At 31.4% G+C, this 20,838-nt stretch overlaps 1 protein-coding gene across 1 annotated transcript in view; it reads left to right on the top strand.

Annotated features, from left to right (window-relative positions):
• The first annotated feature begins 297 nt into the window (after window positions 1–297).
• The window catches only part of pasilla (RNA-binding protein Nova-1-like protein passilla), a 155,096-nt gene continuing 134,555 nt past the window's right edge, over window positions 298–20,838 (top strand). Inside the window, exon 1 of the mRNA XM_065516273.1 lies at window positions 298–557. The gene's annotated coding sequence lies outside the window, so the exon portion shown is untranslated. The remainder of the gene's footprint in view (window positions 558–20,838) is intronic.

The following is a 20,838-nucleotide window of genomic DNA, read 5'->3' as shown; positions in this document are numbered from 1 at the left end:
CCGCGAAAATCGGCACATTCGGCAACACTAGTGTACATGTATGCATACATATGTATTTTATCATCATCTCAATAAAAACAGATATAACTAAAACAACAACAAACTAATTTAAAATTACAGTAACAAAAAAAAAGAACTTTATAAACAAAAACAACTGCTGCTGCATCGTCATCATCCTCGTTCTCTACAACAACAACGACAACCAACTTCTTGTTGTTACGAGTGCAAAACCAATAACAACAACACTCGGAAAAATAAAAACAAACGAGTTGAACAAAAATACAAACAAACAAAAAATACAAAATAAATAAACAGTTTCTTTCTATCTACTACAGTCAGCCATTCATACAAGTTCTATTGCAAAATTATAACTAAAACAACAATAACAATTACAACACCAATTTATATCCACAACAAAAATTATCAGAATTAACGATTATCTAATATAATACCTAATAATTGTTTCATAAAACACCAAAAAAACCAAACCAAACAAAACAAACAAATAAGTAATAACAAAAAACCAACTATAAAAGGTAGCTAAATTCTAACAAAAGGTGAATATTAAACAAAATAATTATTATATTCTATTTTTTATTAAATTTTAAATATATTTTAATATTTAAGGTAAATTTAGTTTATAAGTAATTAAATCAGTAGTAGTAGCAAATAAATTTTAGTATGTAGTTTATGTATTTTATTCTATTGTTTTAAAATTTAAAATCAAGGAGATACAATTTTCTTGAAATGAGTAAGTTAAACTGGGTTTAACTTAACTGCACATAATTTTCAGAGACATATAGACTTTATATCGAGGGCTTATATTCAAAAAGGGCTATCTGCAGGTTTCTCAAAAATTGGGTTTTGATGCCAATTGCAGTATAAATTTTGAAGAAACATTTTGGAATTTTTGTGTTTGAGCTGTTTACAAAAGATGTTTATTTCTAATAAAAAAATTTCTCATAATTAATTTAATTACCAATTACTGTAATGTAATCTGTAAACTGATGATGGTTTCTTTGCAGTTTCAACTTTTTTTTTTATAGATTTTTATCCGCAAACTTTAAATTATAGGTATGTCAAAATTATTTATTCTTATCAAAGTCTTAAGAAAAATTTCATTGAAATATCGTTTTTTGAAAGTCCATACAAATATTATTGTTGGAATAATCGAGGAATAAAAATACATTTTTATTCGAATGAATAAAATTTTTAAGCTTAAAATAAAAAAAAAATTATTCGATCAATAATTGTCGAATACTCGAATAAATTTATTTTCAAGCTGAAGAAAAATGTTATTGAAATATGGATTTTTCTGATTTTGTAAAGTCCAAAAAATTATTTGATCAATAATTGTCGAATAATCGAATAAATTTATTTTTAAACTAAAGAAAAATGTCATTGAAATATGGATTTTGGCGATTTTTTAAAGTCCATACTAGGGTTGTCATTCGAATAAAAATTAAATTTAATTCTAATGAATAAAATTTTCCAGTTTAAAATGAAAAAAATTTTTGATCAATAATTTCCGAATAATCGAATAAATTTACTTTAAAATTTTTATTAAATTTTTTACATTCGAATAAAAATTATTCGAATAATCGAGGAATAAAAATTAAATTTTATTCGAATAAAATCATTTATTCTTATCAAATTCTGAAGAAAAATTTCATTGAAATATCGATTTTGGCGATTTTTTAAAGTCAATACTAAGATTATTATTCGAATAAAAATTGTACGAATAATCGACGAATAAAAATAAAATTTTATTCGAATGAATAAAAATGTTCAGTTAAAATAAAAAAAAAATTATTCGATCAATAATAGTCGAATAATCGAATAAATTTATTTTTAAGCTAAAGAAAAATGTCATTGCAATATGGATTTTGGCGATTTTTTAAAGTCCAACAAATTATTCGATCGAGTAAATTTATTTTCGATCAATAATTGTCGAATAATCGAAAAAATTTATTTTCAAGCTAAAGAAAAATGTCATTGAAATATGGATTTTGGCGATTTTTTAAAGTCCAAACTTGTCATTCGAATAACAATTAAATTTAATTCTAATGAATAAAATTTTTCAGTTTAGAATGAAAAAAATGTTCGATCAATAATTTCCGAATAATCGAATAAATTTACTAAATTTTTAAATTCGAATAAAAATTATTCGAATAATCGAGGAATAAAAATTAAATTTTATTCGAATAAAATCATTTATTCTTATCAAATTCTTAAGAAAAATTTCATTGAAATATCGATTTTGGGTATTTTTGAATGTCCATACTAATATTATTATTCGAATAAAAATTGTACGAATAATCGACGAATAAAAATAAAATTTTATTCGAATGAATAAAATTTTTCAGTTAAAATAAAAAAAAAATTATTCGATCAATAATAGTCGAATAAATTTAGTTTTAAGCCAAAGAAAAATGTCGTTGCAATATGGATTTTGGCGATTTTTTAAAGTCCAACAAATTCGATCGAGTAAATTTATTTTCGATCAATAACTGTCGAATAATCGAATAAATTTATTTTTAAGCTAAAGAAAAATGTCACTGAAATATGGATTTTGGCGATTTTTTAAAGTCAATACTAGGTTGTCATTCGAATAAATATTATTCGAATAATCAAGGAATAAAAATTAAATTTTATGTTATTAAAATAATATTATTAAATGAATAAAATTTTTCAGTTTAGAATAAAAGCAAAATTCGATAAATAATTGTCGAATAATCGAATAAATTTATTTTTATTTAAAGAAAAATGTTATTGAAATATGGATTTTGACAAGTTTTTAAAGTCCATACTAGGGTTGTCATTCGAATAAAAATTATTCGAATAATCGAGGAATAAAAGTTAAATTTTATTCGAATAAAATTTAATTTTTCGAATAAATTTAAATTTGAATAAAAATTATTCAAATAATCGACAAATAAAAATTAAATTCCAATCGAATAAAAGTTTTCAGTTTAAAATATTTGATCAATAATTGTCTAATAATCGAATACTCGAATAAATTCAATTTAAACAAAAAAATCTCAATTACTGTCAAAAAGCCAATAATTTGCTGAAACCAGGCTTGCCAGTCTTGGGGATTTGTTCCCAAAGATGGGGACTTTGTAAGGTTTTGGGGGACAGAAAATTTCGTTTAACAACTCCACTCTTCAGAGATTATATTTTTCATCAAATTTGTTTAATACACAGAGAAAACAGATTGGTAGTAGCAACCGAATTTTTTGCCAATCGAATGATTCCGTTGCATACATAGAATTTTTGGTTCTATCAACAGAAATTCAGTTGATAAAGAAGAATTTCGGTTGAAGCAAACAAACTTTTATAACCACTTTTAAAATTTTGTAGCCACAACTGTAAATCGAATCTGTTTTCTCTGTGTATTCATTGAGTAATTGTCCACTTATTGGCACAATTGAACAAGTTAAATGATATGTCCTCTTTTCAAATGTCACGGGACACATATTTGCCGCAGGGTAGTAAATAAAATAAATACCTTTTTACTTGAACTGCTTGTCAGTCATAATTATATTTTGTGATTTATTTTATATCGCTCAATTATTATTGTTTATTGGGTTAGATGTAAATACAACTATGTATATAAGACTAATTTGCATAAATATAATTTGTATTATGTACATACATACATATAGGTAACTACATATATTTGTACTAGTTTTACTCTCTCGGCACGTTGCACATATGTACTCGTATCTATATGGACAGTTAAGTCCATAAGTGCAACAGTACAGTTCAGCAGTTCAAACGAATTGAATCACCAGCCAAAAACGTTTAAAGACCAAGAATTGGAGGCAGGTAAAACTCAACAAGAGCTTGCAAAAGCAGCAATATCAAAACGTTTGCGAGCAGCTGGAGTCATCCAAAAGCAGGGAAATTGGGAACCATATGAATTGAAACCGAGAGACCGAATCATTATCATGCTAAATCATTGCAATGAAAAATTGATCCACTACGATAACCCGAAGCGTAAGAGATCGTATGTGAAGCCCGGCCAACTAGCCGAATCGACACCAAAGCCAAATATTCATGGCGTTAAGGTAATGCTCTTTATTTGGTGGGATTGTCCTTTGAGCTGCTGTCCAGACCATCACAGGGAACCTGTTCCGAACGCAACTGATTCATTTGAAGCGAGCATTGGCCAAAAAACGACCAAAATATGCGGCCAGACATGAAATCGTGATATTCCATTATGACAACGCACGGCCACAGGTTGCAATACCTGTTAAAAACTATTTAGAAAGAAGCGATTTATAGTTCAGACCTTTTCCCGTCCGACTACTATTTGTTTCGACCAAAGCAGAGTGCTATCTGTGGGATACGTTTCACTTTGGAACAGAGTATCCGATATTGGCTTGATTGCCTCGGAATTCCTATGTTGCCATAAAGAAGGGAAATGGTCATCATAGCTAACAATTTCCAATACTTTGGATAAATTTGAAACAAATGTTTCAAAATAAAAGCTTAAAATTTGAAAAACTCCCACATTTTTAAGTCATACACCCAATAATATTTAGTAAGTTTTAACTATTCAAACAGAAATCCAAAATTTATTTATCAGTATGTCCAAGGTCTATTAATAAGGTCTGTGCAACTAATCAGCTGATCGTTTTTTGCTCCTTTGTGTTTAAATACTGTGCTTGTCAAAAATTTTGTTTATGTTTGCTGGAGCTGTCGAAGTCTGCCTTTTGTTTTTGTTGCTTCTGGGTTTGTTGTGGTATTCACTTTAGTAAATTTGACAGCTTGAGCATCTAAACAAGTGTTTAGCTGTGATATCGACACCACCTTATTATGAATTCGCCTTGACAAGCTCAGTATAGTTTTACACAAACAAAATGCCTGTTTTTCTTTTTGTTTTTATATTGTTGTAGAGTTGCACAGACATTATTAATAGACCTTGAGTATGTCAAGGTTAAAAAGCTATGAATTGTAAAATAAGTTAACAAATGAATTAACACATCATTTGCTAAACAGCATATTTAACTAAAAACACAATTAAAAACAAATGAATTTATATAATAAATTCTTTTAAATCTCTGATCGAAGAGCAGTTGTTTAACAGTAAGTGAATAAAAAAAAATTAAAAAATACTGCAATATCTAACAATAGTTTAACTATCAATCTAACTCATTCATGCGCCGTCGTCTTCGTCATTCTGCCATTCATTCATTTAACTAGTCATGTATTTAAACACTTGACAAATACATTAAACTATGTCTAACTGTCCGAAAGTCAGTCTGTCTGTTCCATGTTTTTTGTTATTTATTCCAGCTGCTTCAATCATTTTGTGAAAAGTCACAAACCAAAAAATTATAATAGAAAAAACTCAAAAAAAAACTAGCAAACAAATAAAACTAAAGAAGAAAAGTCGGTCAAAATCGTGTAAAGCAAACGAGCAGTCACAACACAGCCCCAATGCTGATGATGACGCTGACAATGAAGACGCTGGTGGCGGTGTAGGTGGCGGTAGCGTTGTTGATAATGATGATGATGGTATTAGCTAATTTTTTATAATATTACCAGGGTAAATACAGCAGCAAAAGGCAGAGAGAGAACCAGGGGGACAATAAACTTATTTCTTTTGTTTCCATTGAGTGGGTGTAGAAGAGATGGGCTTGATTTTCTAAACTAGAAATACTGCAGGTTTCTGGGTGAGAGTAAGTAACCATTTGTTTTGTGCACTGCTCATTAAGCTTTGTTTTCTGCATTTTCTCTATAAACTTTAGGGTAATGAGCAAATTAACATTGCTTTTATTGGGATTTTATATAAATGACTGTAGGGGACAGAGATCAGTTAAATTGGGGCAAGTAATTTCACACAATTTGTGTGGTAGGAATATAAAACAAATCTTGAAATGCTATTTGTTATTTTCACAACATTTGCCCAATTCACAATTGATGTCGTAATGTTGTAGCATTGTATGTCATAAATATTTTTCAAACAAATTTTTCGAAACAAAACATTAATAAACAAGTAAGAGTGCTATATTCGGCTATGCCGAATCTTATATACCCTTCACCTTTGTTGTGGATGCATTATTATTTTTTATAATTAGTATATATGTATGTACATTGCCCACTTTCAGCGTACAGCATCCTAAATTTATCAAGAACACAAAAAACAACAACAACGCCAAACGAAACAGAAAAGAAAAAACAAAAACAAAATACGCAAGGCAATGAAACCAACACACATCCAAACATACGTTTAATTGTATAAAAAACAACAACAACGCCAAAAGAAACAAAACACAAAAGAAAAACAAAATACGCAAAGCATGCACATTCAAACATACGATTTGTTGATTTTTTGTCAAAAAATCCAACACACAACCAAACATACGTTTAATTGTATAAAAAACAACAACAACGCCAAAAGAAACAAAACACAAAAAAACAAAATACGCAAAGCTTGCACATCCACACAACCAAACAAACGGTTAGTTGTATAAAAAACAACAACAACGCCAAAAGAAACAAAACACAAAAAAAAACAAAATACGCATAGCTTGCACATCCAACCATACGTTTTGTTGTTTTTTTGTCAAAGCATGCAATACATTGTGTTTTTTGATGAAATTTTCAGAGGTTGTCTCGGATTTTTGCTCATATCTCCGTTATTTATGGACGGATTTTGCTGATTTTAAATAGCAAAATTCTCGAAAGTATGTCTGACAGAATTGTTGAAGATTTGGATCCCGGAGATATCTGGGGCCTTCAGAAAATTGATTTCAACAGACAGACAGACAGACAGACGGACAGACAGACAGACAGACAGACGGACATGGCTTAATCGACTCCGCTATCTATAAGGATCCAGAATATATATACTTTATAGGGTCGGAAATGAAAAATGTAGAAATTACAAACGGAATGACAAACTTATATATACCCTTCTCACGAAGCTGAAGGGTATAAAAATATTACGACATACAACGATACAACGCTACGACACCAATTGTGAATTGGGCAATTTATTTGCGACCCTATAAAATATTCTGGCTCCTTATTGATATCGAAGTTGATTTAACAAAATTCCTTTAATCGTCTAGGGGTTTATCTTCTTATTGGACAGCGGAGATATCCTCCACTACAATTCCGTCCGGAATAATATATCAATATGCTTATAGCTGAACCGTCAATATTCACTACGAAAATGACTTTAACTTTACCTCACATCTGGATAGGTACATATAATGTTGATGCTCTTCAATGCCTGACCCGGACGTTTGGTGTTTCTTTATGTAAAAGCGCTCTTTATTATAACAGAGAGCAGTGGTCGGCACTACAAATTATATTGGAAATGAAAGTCTTCGCAACTTAGAGGAAAATTTCCAGCAACAAATGACAAATATTGGTTTAACAGTTGGGCTTCAATTCTACCACTTCTGAGAGAACAGCTTATTGTGACTGAAGATAAAGCCAATCATTTGCCGGGAATTTTTACATAAAATTTCGATCTTTTCGATTGTAATAAATCAATGCCTTTGATAGCTAGGTACTGTATGAACTTAATTTTTACAAGGACCTTGGTTCGGATGATATTCCTGTACTTGTTCTAAAAACGTGTTGCTCATGCATGGATCGTTCTGGCATTTTAGCTCAAAGTTTTCCTCAACGTTTTACAAATTTTCAAAAGGGCAAGCCCTCGAATACTTACAACTACCACCCAATCGCAATTTGTTCTACGCTCTCGAGAAGTTCTGAAGACCATTTTGAACTATAACCTTGACAATAATTTTGAATCGAACGAACTTGGCGATGACGATCAATGCACTGCATGGGGGAGAGTAAGTTAGTCGCACTGGATATTTCTAAAGCATTTGACCAATGCAACTGGTACAATGCTACATTTGCTGATACTTTTCAATATCTTCAAATACTCTACAAAAATATCACCATTCAGTCCTTCAATAAGTGATAGTATTGAGCTAGTTGGGGTCATAGAGAAAACACATAGAGCGGAAACTCTCCTGTCAAAGACCTAACTCAGTTGTCAAAAACCTAAGAGGTGAGAATGTATTAGTCCAAAAAAAACTATGTGAAAACAAAAACAACACTCGTATGTGTAACTTTTTTGAGTAATTTTTTTGTTTTAGTTTTTGTCGAGTTTCCGCTCTATGTTCTCTATGGTTGGGGTTTCAGGCTTTTCTAGAAAATACCCTACGAATATTTCGGACTGTGGCACCACGTGCTCCGAAACAAATTGTGGAGCCTTTTTTCTGCTCCACAATTTGGCCAGGACTGCCACTTGTATAATCTTTAGCTTGTCATTAGACCATAACATCATCGGGAATTTTGGCACCACATTATTATACGAAGATAAAGATGCAGCAATAGCAGCAACGATTTTCATCTGCAGTTGCACTTTATATACCCTTTTGGAAGGATTCGATTCTTCAGGAGTTGATCTGTCTGACCTTTCTCTATTCCTAGGGATCTTAAGGTCACGGAGCTCATTACGAACATCCTCCATTGGCTTTAGGCATATTACTCTTGCCTCTTCGATGCTCATACCTTGCACCATGCACCATATGGAGTTATAGATGTTTACTTGCAGCCCCGCATAGTTTCGGTCTATCAATTGAATTTTTCGTCTAATGCTTAATGGCATCAGTATTGGCGATTATAGAGTGTTGCGTGTTAAGAGTTGATTCCATCTATTCCAACTCTTCCGTTGGAATAGACACCCCTGTAGATTCGGGACATGAGTCCCCCAACACTAATGCATCATCCATTAGTTCAATATCTGAGGTATGATCATGAGATCCTGTCACAGGTTCATTTAGGTTCATAGGAACTTGTAAATTTATACAAATGTTTTGATTATCTGATTACATCTGTAAGAAAAGATTTAATTAGTAACGAAGTGCTGGGGGTGTTGGAATCGCCATATCATTGATGCGAAAGGTGTTTGAGTTACTTGAGACGTTGTCGGCCATATTTATCTGTATCCGACCTACATTCGAACAAAAATAGAATACAATTACCGTATACAAACATGGACGGTTCAATAAAGCCGTGACATTTTGAATGAAATATAGGTTCTTGATAAAAAATCATTTTATTTTTCAACATAGTCTCCTTTGCGTTCTATACACTTTGTCCAAAGTTTCTCAAATTTGTTTATCCCTTCCAAAAATTAAGATTGTCGAGGTCATCAAAATAGGCAATGATGACCGATTCACCCCGAGAAACTCAGTGTTTTGATAGCTGTTTGGTTTGTAGTGTGTTGTGGTTGCGGTTGAATAACGCCAAACAATCCTGCGAAGTTGTCACAACGCAATCAATTATGAGCAAAAGCGGCTCCCATATTTTGGAGAGCTTTCTCATACCCAAGTGATCATTCAAAATTTAAACTATTGAGTCATATGAAATGCCTATGGCTTCCACAATGTCTCCCACTTTTAATCTCCGATCGGCGAACACGATATCGTGAATTTTTCAATTGTTTCGCATGTAGATACCTAAACTGGGCTTCTAGAACGTTCGGTATCTTCCCTGTTTGTACGGTCACATCGGAATTCAGTAAACCACATTTTTACCATTGAAATTGATGGTGCAGAGTTCCCATAGAATTATTAAGCTATTGATTTTTTTTTTCGCCAAAAAGAATGCTTAATGAACAGACGAAATTGACTTGTTTCCATTATCTTCTCCAGCCACGCGGTAATCTGCTATCAATGGCTGTCAAACACAATCTAAATGACGCAAATGCTCAAATTTTGACCGCCCTCGTATGCAAATCTAAAAGATTAAAAAGGGATTAAACTGTTTGCAGGTCTCTTGATACTGAATGTAATTTAACTAAAAATCTAAAATATACCAGAAAACATTTACAACATTTATTATAGAATATAACCATTACAAAAGTATTTCTAAGTAATAGTTTTGTAATGGTTATATTATATAATAAGTGTAAACTACTTTTGTTGTAGCAGCGTAAAATTTTTTTCAATATTTAATCAGGGGATTTTGCATATAGATCAAGTCCAAGGAATTTTGCTACTTCTACTGGGTGGATCCCTAAATCCACTGGACGTAGTGAAGTAGGGTTGAATATGTGGAGGGTGTAATGAGGACACTGACCACATGCTGGGCATAAGTTGAGGACGGCACCGTCTATGCGGGACCAGAAGGCATTATGCCTTTTGCTCCTTCCTAATCTTAGATGTGCCAGAACGACTCTTGTTTTTCGCGCTGAATCTTCTCGGCGTCTGCTATAGGTGATATTCTGCTAACGCGGGATTTATGGCGTCTCTATGAATGTCGTTCAAAGCTGTCATATACAAGCTGCGATCAAATGGATCCTGCACATACCTCTGTATGCTCTCCTTGTATTTTCTAAGGTCCTGTCTAACATACCTCGGGGGAGACACCAACTGTGTGATGTTGAAATTCCGGTGACATCCAAGACTGTTGCGTCAACATGTCGTTATGTTCCCTCACCGGTAGAATCTTAGTTAACTCGTGAAGGTGGTGTTCGGAGGTAATTTGGAGGCAGCCTGTGATGGTCCTTAAGGCTGCATTTTGCCAGTTGAGATAACCATTTACCAAACCGCAAAGCTCACCCATGTGACCAGTCGCCAAGATGGTGCAGTCGTTCGCATAGGTGATTACGTCCTCAACCTGTGGGCCCAGAGGGAGTTTAGAGAGGTAGAAGTTACACAGGGGCGCCGACAGGACCCCACTTTGAGGGATCCGTTGTTTAACTCCACGGGGTTTTAAGCATTTGTCCCTAACTCCACGAACGACTGCCTGCCTCTCAAGTAGTTCACTATCCATCTCTTCGTATTGTTGGGCACTGTGGACTGCAGGATGTCCTGGAAGAGTGTGGCATGACTGACAGTGTCGAAGCCAAGTGCTACTAGGATAGACCATTCACAAGGTCTCTACTGACATCTGAACAACAACTATTTTTGTAGTTTATTTCCCTGAAATGTTTTGAGTTACTTAGTTTAACTAATGCCAGTCCTTGCTGTCAAGTGCAACTGCTATATTCATCATATTAATTTGACAGCCAACGAGTTAGTTGGTCTGTCATTCAGCCCGTTGCTTGGTGGTTTGTTATTGAGTCAATCAGTCAGTAAGTCAATGCAATTTATTCATTCATTCATTGGTTTAAAACAAAAGAAACAAACGGTGGTGGGGTGAAATAAATGAAATGAAAGAAAAGCAAATCCAAATCCCTAAATGGCGTGTTTAAATTAAAACAGTCATCGTATGTAAAGAGTTTTCTGTTGTTTTTTTTTTCAATGTTTTTGCGGATTTTATTGCGCTATTGTAGCTGTCGTTGTAACTAGTAAACTTGCGGATTTTTGTTTTTGGTCTTGTGCATTTGTTGTTGTTATTGTTTTGAAGTGAATGCCAAAATAGCTCAGATAATAAAAATTAAAAATTCAAAGGCCAAGACTGCAAACATTGCACTTTTTTAATTAAAAAAAATATGAAAAATTACAATAAAGCAGCAGCAAAATCAACAATCTAAATAAAAAACGAAAAAAATAACAAAAAAAAAATAATATGTTTTTCATTGTCTCTTATTACGCCCCAACTATACGAGCATAGCCAGTTGTATCATCATGATGAACTACAAAATTTACAATATTTTTTCACAAAAAAAAAAAATAAAAAAAATCAACAAGATTTTCTTTTTTTTTTCATGCTGTCTGTATGACGACGGCCTGTTGTCTCTGTAGGTTTGTTTGGATTCATTTGAGTTACAATATGTTGTTGGTTGTTGGATGTTGTATATTTATGGTAATGAGAGGTTGCACAATTGATGTAAGATTCATTTTTTTTGTTTTGGATTTTTTGTTTCGTATGTTTCTGTTCTGTTTTTATAGGTTATGCAGGTGTTATAGTTGAAGGTAAATCTATGATGTACTGGCTGTTGTTTTTTTTATTTTCATTTTGTTTGTAGTTTTCCCAAATATTGCCTGTTCTCCGTTTAGTGTCCACATCATTAGACCTGGGTGTGCTTTTTGGTGTCTGTGGCAAAATTCATATGATGAGAGACAATTTGTTTAAATTAGCCATTTCGTTTAAAATCTCGGTTTTAAAATATTTATGGGGTTTTTTTGTTTATTTATTTAAATAAGTTCTTAATATAGCTATTAAAGATTATTATATTGTTAAAGTTTAGTCGAGCTAGATAAAGAAGGATATTAAAACAAATTGACACTAATTTGAACATAACATTGTTGTAGAATAGTTTTAGAGATTGTCTGAGTAAAATTTGGAATATTTGTTTGGATGTTTACAGTTTTTTACTAAAAACATTTCTAAAATAATTTTTCTTAGACTTTTTGTTATATGGGCAATTCCACGAGAATCGCTACTACGAATGAAAACACAAAAACCCTTGAAACTTTTTTTCAAGATGATTTGAATAGAAGAAAATAATAAAATGTTACTATGTGAAAGTATTTAGATCATATTACATTCTAAATACAAAAATAATAGTATGTTTTAGGCTAAAATTTCGGCGAAAACTATGTTCACAATTAGCTTGTAGTATGAAATGAATTTGACTCTGATTGTTTTTTTTGCTATTGTCACATTGTTTATTGAAACCGAATGTATATTTTCTATTCACTTTTTTAGTTTTTTGTATATTTATATTTGCCGAATATATATTGTTTTATTATAAGAGAAAAATCTGTCACGTACGGTATGTCACGTACGATATTAAATTTAATTTATTATAAAGATTGTTTTAATTTAAATATGACGGATTGTAAAGGAAAAATATTTCGTTTAGTGTAAGAAATTAAAAGAAAACATAACGCCTCTCACGATTCGAATATTTTCGCATATTTCTACATATACCTTAAAAGTGAGTTCCGTTTTATGTCACGTGCTATACCCTTATTTCGCCAAATTATCGTAAGCGACAAAACACAAATTTTACAGGAGAAGTTTTTTTTTGAATATTTTGAAATTTATACATAGAATTAAAAATGTTATGATGCGATATAATATAATTTCGTTCAAGCTATGTGTCTACTTTTCAAAAATATTGATAATTGAAAAATATGACGAAAAATCTTTTTTATTGAATTTTTGCATAGATAAAAATTTTTCGAATTGAAATTAAATTTTTATTTATAAATAGTTTTTATTGAAATTTCACAGTTATGTAGATTTTTCTATTTAAAATGGAAAAATAAAAACGAATTTTGAAATTTATTATCAGCAATCCCGCAATTCCCAAAAAAGTGTTGAAAAATTCCAAAAATGGTAATTTTTAGTTTTTTGGCTATAATATCCATACCAGGGTCTGGGTTATCGGGACCCTTTACAAAATAATTAGAAATATATTGAGCCACCTATAATCGGTTACTATATTTTGATATCGGATACGCGATTTGAGAATTTTTGGCCTAAAGTTTTATTTTACATAAAAAATAGGTGTTTTGTGAAAGGACCTGGTCCCCTCGGTAACAACAATTTTGAAATTGGTTTTCCTTTAAAATATTATATGAAGACTAAGCTTTCAGAAAGTAGAAATTCCTTATACATCCTATTAGAAATTTTTTGCGATAACTTAAAAAGAAAAAAAGTTCTTTTTCCAAATAGCGAAAAATTGCTTTTTAAAATTTTTTTAAATTCAAATGCATATAACTTTTGACTTAGTCATTATTTTTAAACAGTTCTTTTTTCCATTTGATACATACATACAAAATTGCCAAATAATTTCAAAATTTAAATCGCAGGTACGGAAAAACTATAAGAGATATTTTCATAATTTTTTCACATTTTTATTCCCTATGATATTCTTAATAAATCCCAATGAGATGATTAAAAAATTCTGAAATTTGTTTAACAAAATTTTTAAAAATTTGAAAATGGAGTTTTGAAACAGCCGTTAAACAAATTTTATTTTTTTGTTCATACCTAAGAATAGGTTAACGGTATCCTACGAAGACAAAAACTCATATACAAGTAAATATGGACATATTTTAAGTAAAAATTAGCTTTTATTTTAATATTTATCAAAATATGTTCATTTTGTTCCTACCTTTCTTGTTCTAGTTGCCTGAGACACGTTAATGACCTGGCGATTTTTTAATAACTTTAACATTTTTTGACCAATTTCTGTTTTTTATGTGTCATTAGAACGACAATTGCGTACACATTTCTCTTCTTTTAAATTAAATTGGAAAGGTAATTTTTTAATGGCAAAATTTTTACAAAAACTGAAAAAAATGCATTTTTTCCCCTTGTAAATGCATCTCAAAACTTCAGAGGGCTTGCGGCACGACTTATCCCCAACCGATTTACCTAAAATTTTTTCAGGATGATTTTTTTACTAATGTTCTCCAAACTGGGGGGTGAGAATGGCCAAAATCCAACTTTCGTTTATTAAGGGCCACCCTAACATACATGTGTTGTTAGTCCAATAAAGGAAAACTGGAGATAATCGGAAAATATTTGGATACGGTGTTATCAAAAAACTGGAGTAGGGTGGTTAAAAATGTTGAAAATTTAATTTTCAAAAGCGAATATCTCCTAAGCTATAATAGATAATTGATAGCTACGACGAGGTTTTTTGTAGTGCTCGATGTGAAGATTCTTCATGTATAATGTTTTTGAAATCGGAACTCAAACCAATCAAATGTAACATACCCCAGGTGTCCTACTTTGAGTGCCATTGGTCGCGCCCCTGGTGGGCCTATGAGGTCCAGGTTCAAAACTTAAACTCGACAACACTTCTTCTTTGCGCGCGTGAAATTTCATTCAAACCAATCTAACCATTTAGAAGTTACAGATTTATTTCCCTCTTTTTTTTCTATACCACTGTGTGTCGCTTACGATAAAATTAGTTTACTGTAAAATATAAACATATAAAATCTTACCCCCTATATTTTTGATGTTATTAACAATTTTGATATTCTAAGAATGCTAAAACATCAGTCGGTCCATAAAATTTTAATATAAAATATAGTACCCTCTGAATGGAACATAAAGACCAAATTATTTTTCAGATACACTTATTTTTGCAAACTCTATTCCACTCTATAGGCGTACAAATGTCACGTACGATGATATGGAATTGCCCATATACCAGTTGTACAAAATCATCAGGATTGTCGACAAAGCATTACCTTAGCCCATGGATAATTGGCTGGTTGGACAGGCTTCACGTACGATATATTTCGCTTCGGGTTGTCGTAGTGGATCCATTTTTCATCGCAAGTTATGATTCGGTGATAAAATTATTTTCTTTTTTCGGAAATGCAAAATCGTCTTTCAAGGTCTCTCAGCTTCAATTCGTATGGTACCCAATTTTCCTGCTTTTGGATGAATCCTGAATAATTTTGAAATTGCTGCTTGAGTAGCTCCCAATGATTTTGCAAGCTCTTGATGAGTTTTACAACAATCTTCATGGAGTAATGCAACCAATTCCTGTTCTTCATACTTTTTTGGCTGGCCTGGGCGATATTTGTCTTTCGTGTCAAAATCACCACTGAACAGCACAAACCATCTCACGCACTTTGAAACCTTGGAACACATTTACCATAAGCTTCGTGAGCAATCGGAGTGCTTCAGCGACACTTTTTTTTCAAATTAATGAAGTAAACAAAACATTCCGCATATGTTTGTTGGTACAACATTCGACATACATTTTCACCACTTAGGTTTCTGACAACTGAGTTAGGACTTTGACAGGAGAGTTTTCGCTCTATGTCTATTCTCTATGATTTGAATCGTTTATTTAAAAAACTAGTCAAACAACAAATTATTGATTTTGAGTAAATCAAAGAAAACTTCCTAGATATTTACATTGTGTAACTGTTTGTTGATAAACATATAACTTTTTTATCTATATCAACATAAATTTGAAAAATAATATAAAGTTTGCATTTGACTGGTTTCTGAAACGAACAACTATCATAATTGTAAATTTCGTACGAAATATTTTAATTTTTTTAGGAACTTCTGAAATAACTATTCGTAATCATGCACTCTACAGTGCTTTATGGTTCTGTTTTAGACCATTGAAAAATATTCTTATAAAACTCTTCATATCCAACCAAGTAGGGTTATAGAGCTTGTAAATCTTTTATTTTTTTTCACATTTATTGAGACCTACAACATTTATGAAAAAATGAAATAGATTAAGGCCTAACATTACATAAGCAGAAACCAGTCAAGCGCTGTCACTTGACTTCTTTCTGCACTAAACACGAATTTCTCGGCTTCAACATAATAGGGAGCAGTATTTAATTTTTATGGCATTAAACAATGCATTTACCTTTAAAAAAAAGTAACTAAATTTTGGATTTTTTGTTGCATGACTGGTTTTTGAAATAAACGATTAATTTATCTTAAAGTATACGTTGGTGAAGGGTATATAAGATTCGCTACAGTCGAATACAGCCTCTTATTTGTAATTTTAATTTGTTTAAAATATTGTAGACCCAAATTTTGGGACCCGTCCACTAGCATTAATTCCAACTACGAAACAGTATAAATGTAAATCAACTCACAAACAACTCTGCTTTGATTGTGAAAATTGCCATTAACATATCGCTTTTATCCAACAGTTTGCAACACTGTGCAAATTTAGGAATCGTTAAGTCAAGATTTTGGCGATATTTTCAAAATTTCCAAAACGAGGTGCCAAGGTACTACTCCAGCTGTCACTTGGCGAGTATATTAATTCTGTAGCCCAGTGCTGTTGCTATAGTTCTAGACTCTTAATTGATTTTGCTATTATCTCTAATATTTTGAAAATATTCTAATTTCAAAACAAAGTGTTGAGTCAAAAATTTACTCATTATTTATTTTTATGGCAGTTACACAACAAAACCAGTACCTTCGAAATATATAATTATAATTAGTTGTGTAAGTTTATTGTTTATTATTTTAATTATTCCCCACTAAGAGTAGGAATTGATTTTGTCATTCATTTTTAGCATTTAGTATTTATCTAATATTTATTGTTTTCTTTATAGCTTTTGCTAATATTTGTGCTTCATTTTAGTTTATCTAAATAATTATTAAAGATTTTTTTAATATTTGTTTCAAAACAAATTACAAGTGCACTTGTTGTTAACATGGAGTATTTACTTGGCAGTTAGTTGCACGACAATTGAATTCAGGTTCAATATTAATAAAAAAAAACAAACAAATAAACTAAAAAAAAAACTAATTAAGTTGGCCAAAACTCAGAGCTGGAATATTTATCAATTCAATTTTTATTTTACTATTGGATGTATAACTTAACATGTGGGATTCACAATAGATGTCATATCTTTTGAATGCAGTTTTTGTTGTTATTAACATATATGTATGTCATTTTGAAGGGTACATATCTGCCATTTATTCTCATTTAGTTATTGAACATTAAAGTGTAATTTACTATTTTTTTTTGCTTCGGAAGTGTCGAATTTTTTGCCAACAAAGCGTCATTAGGGTGGCCCTAAATCATCTTGAAAATTTTTTTGGTAAATCGGTTGGGGATAAGACCTCTGAAGTTTTGAGATGCATTTACAAGGGGGAAAAATGACTTTTTTTTCAGATTTTGTAAAAATTTTGGCATTAAAAAATTACTTTTGCAATTTAATTTAATAGAATAGAAATGTTCTAATGAGATATAAGAAACAGAAATTGGTCAAAAACTTCTAAAGTTATTAAAAATTCCCCAGGCCATAGGAACAAAATTAACATATTTTGATAAATATTAAAATAAAAACTAACTTTTACTTAAAATATATCCATATTTACTTGTATATGAGTTTTTGTCTTCGTAGGATACCGTTAACCTATTCGCAGGTATGACAAAAAAATTAAATTTTTTTAACGGCTGTTTCAAAACTACATTTTCAAATTTTTAAAAATTTTGTTAAACAAATTTCAGAATTTTTTGATCATCTCATTGGGATTTATTAAGAATATAATAGAGAATTAAAATATGAAAAAATTATGAAAATATCTCTTAAAGTTGTTCCGTAACTGCGATTTAAATTTTGAAATTTTCAAGAAAAACCAATAATTTTGGCCATTTTTTGGCGAATGAGCTCTATTTCCTTACTGTTATGAATTTTAAGTAAACCCTATTCAGAATATTATAGTCCACATAATTCTAAATATACTCTGAAAATTTTACTAAAATTGGAAAACGTTAAACCTTAAATCGGTCATGTCAAAGGTAAAATTTTTCAATATTTGGAATTTATAATTTAAAGATAGCGAAATGTTATATATTTTTGGGTCGATTTTGATGAAACTTAAGAAAAATATAACACAAACCCTAGTATTTACAGTAACAGCACAAAAATGGAAATTAACACTTAATGGCATTTGGGTTAAAATGACCCCAAACTTTAAAAAACATAAAATTTTTTCGGGTTGATTTTTTTACCAATGTTCACCAAACTTTGGGGTGAGAGTGGACAAAATCCAACTTTCGTTTATTAAGGGCCACCCTAAGCGTCATATGCGGGATGTTTCGCTTTACTTGTTTAATTTGAAAAAAGTGCCGCTGAAACACAGCTATTGCTCACTAAATCTTATGGTGAATGTGTTCCATCGGTTTCAATGCGCGAGAGATGGTTTGTGCGGTTCAGCATAGGTGATTTTGACACGGAAGACAAAGACCACTCAGGCCAGCCAAACAAGTTTAAATATCAAAAATTGGTGGCATTACTCCCAGAAGATTGTTATCAAACTCAACATGAGCTTGCAAAATCATTGGCAGCTATTCAAGCAGCAATTTCAAAATGTTTGCGATCAGCAGGATTAATCCAAAAGCAGTGAAATTGGGTACCATACGAATTGAAGCCGAGATACATTGAAAGACAATTTTGGATGTCCAAAAAGATGCTTGAAAATCATTTTTGCACCGAATCATTACTTGCGATTAAAAAATGGATCCACTACGATAACCCGAAGCGTAAGAGATCGTAGATGAAGCCCGGCCAACCAGACGAATCGACATCAAAGCCAAATATCCATGGCGCTAAGGTAATGCTCTGTATTTGGTGGGAGCAAAAGGGTCCTATCTATTATGAGCTGCTGTAATCTTACCAGACCATCACAGGGAACCTGTATCGAACGCAACAGATTCGTTTGAAGCCGAAAAATTACCTGAAATTATAATATTAAATTATGACAACACTCGACCACATGTTGCAATACCTGTAAAAAACTACAGGTATTGCAACCGCTTTATAGTCCAGACCTTGTTGCCCTTGCCGTCCGACTACTATTAGTTTCGATTGATGCAGAACGCTCCCTCTGGGATACGCATCACTTTGGTATCCGATATTGGGTTGATTCGTTCTTTGCCTCAAAAGATGAGCAGTTCTTTTGGCTCGGAATCCATATGTTGCCAGAAAGATGGGTTAAGTTCATAGCTAACAATGCACAGTGGGGCAAAATCATAATTTTTTGGAAATAAATCTACAATTTCTAAAGGGCTGGTCCGATCGGTATTTTTTTCAATTTTTCCCATAGGGTCCACATTTCCTTTGGGGCTGCGAAAATTCTTTGAGGATAAATAGAGAACACATCAAGGTTTCCAAAGCTGTTTTCCGTTTTCCAATTCCAGCTTTGGGATTTTATAAAATGTGGCCCCAAATTGAAATTTTGATAAAAAATTGGTCAAATTTCGAAGGGCATATTCGAAAAATAAGACATGTTTTTTATACCAAAACGTTCTCCGTAAAGATAACTTACAGAAAAACATAAAATTGTTATATGTTCTTAACCCTCTAACCGGCAAGGCTGTCTGTAGGCGGGTATGTTAAATGTATGTAATGCTGCTTTATTTGGTTATTTTTCCCGTTATAACGGTAAATATGTGTAAAGAGACAAACAATTTACTTATTGTGATAAACAAGAACGTGAACTTGTCTTTTGTTTGTTTTTATTCCAACGTATTTCTATTTTATTCAAACAATAACCTGGTATATTATTTTAACTCGAAATAAAATTGGCCGGTTAGAAGGTTAAAGAAAGTTTTTTTTTTAAAAAACATTAAGTTACCTTTTCGCCCAAAAAACAGCAAAGATAAACTATTTTTGGAATTTTTAAGTTGAAAATCGTTTATTTTTGGATCCATAATTGATATTGCTCTGAAATCTTTTGTATGTTATTCGTAAATTAGTTCTCTAACTAACAAACAAACGAAATTCAAGTCCAGTAAGTTCAAAAGTACGCCCTATATTTTAAATATCAATTTTTAAATGCCTATAACTTGCAAATTATAAGAGATAAAAAGCACACGCAAGCATGTTTTCAAGGCGAGCTGTTTCCAAAAATATAAAAATCTTTTACATGTCGAAGTTACCCTACTTTGTGCCGGCCCTGGAGCATTTGTAGGGTCCATTTTCAAAATAAAAGCTAAATCCCGCATTTTTAAGTCATACACCCAATATTAATTAGTCATAAATCATTTTATTCATTGTAAACTCTGCTTTTTTGTATATTGCATTCAAATGTTCATAATAAAATTTTACAATTCACATGAGTTTCATCATACTTACTTGGTAATAAAATTAATCATTTTAATGAATTTTTTTTGTTTGTTTGCTTAGGTTTTCGTGAATTGTTGTTTAAAATTTAAAAGCTAAATTTCATTGCAATATCTAGATTTAACAATTATAAATAAATTAAATATTGTGTAGTTAACAGAGTAATAAAAGCTAATTAATTATAAAATTTACATTTTATGTAAGAGACCTTTTAGTCTAATTAAAATCGGTTTTATGTGGTCAAGTTAAAAATGTATTTTTTGTTAAACTTTATAATGTTTCACTTAAGTTTTGTTAAAATTTTGAGGTTATTTATGAA

This window comes from Calliphora vicina, chromosome 1, assembly GCF_958450345.1.
Source record: "Calliphora vicina chromosome 1, idCalVici1.1, whole genome shotgun sequence".
NCBI classification, from domain to species: Eukaryota; Metazoa; Arthropoda; class Insecta; order Diptera; family Calliphoridae; genus Calliphora; species Calliphora vicina.
This window is presented reverse-complemented; position numbering and strand designations above follow the sequence as displayed.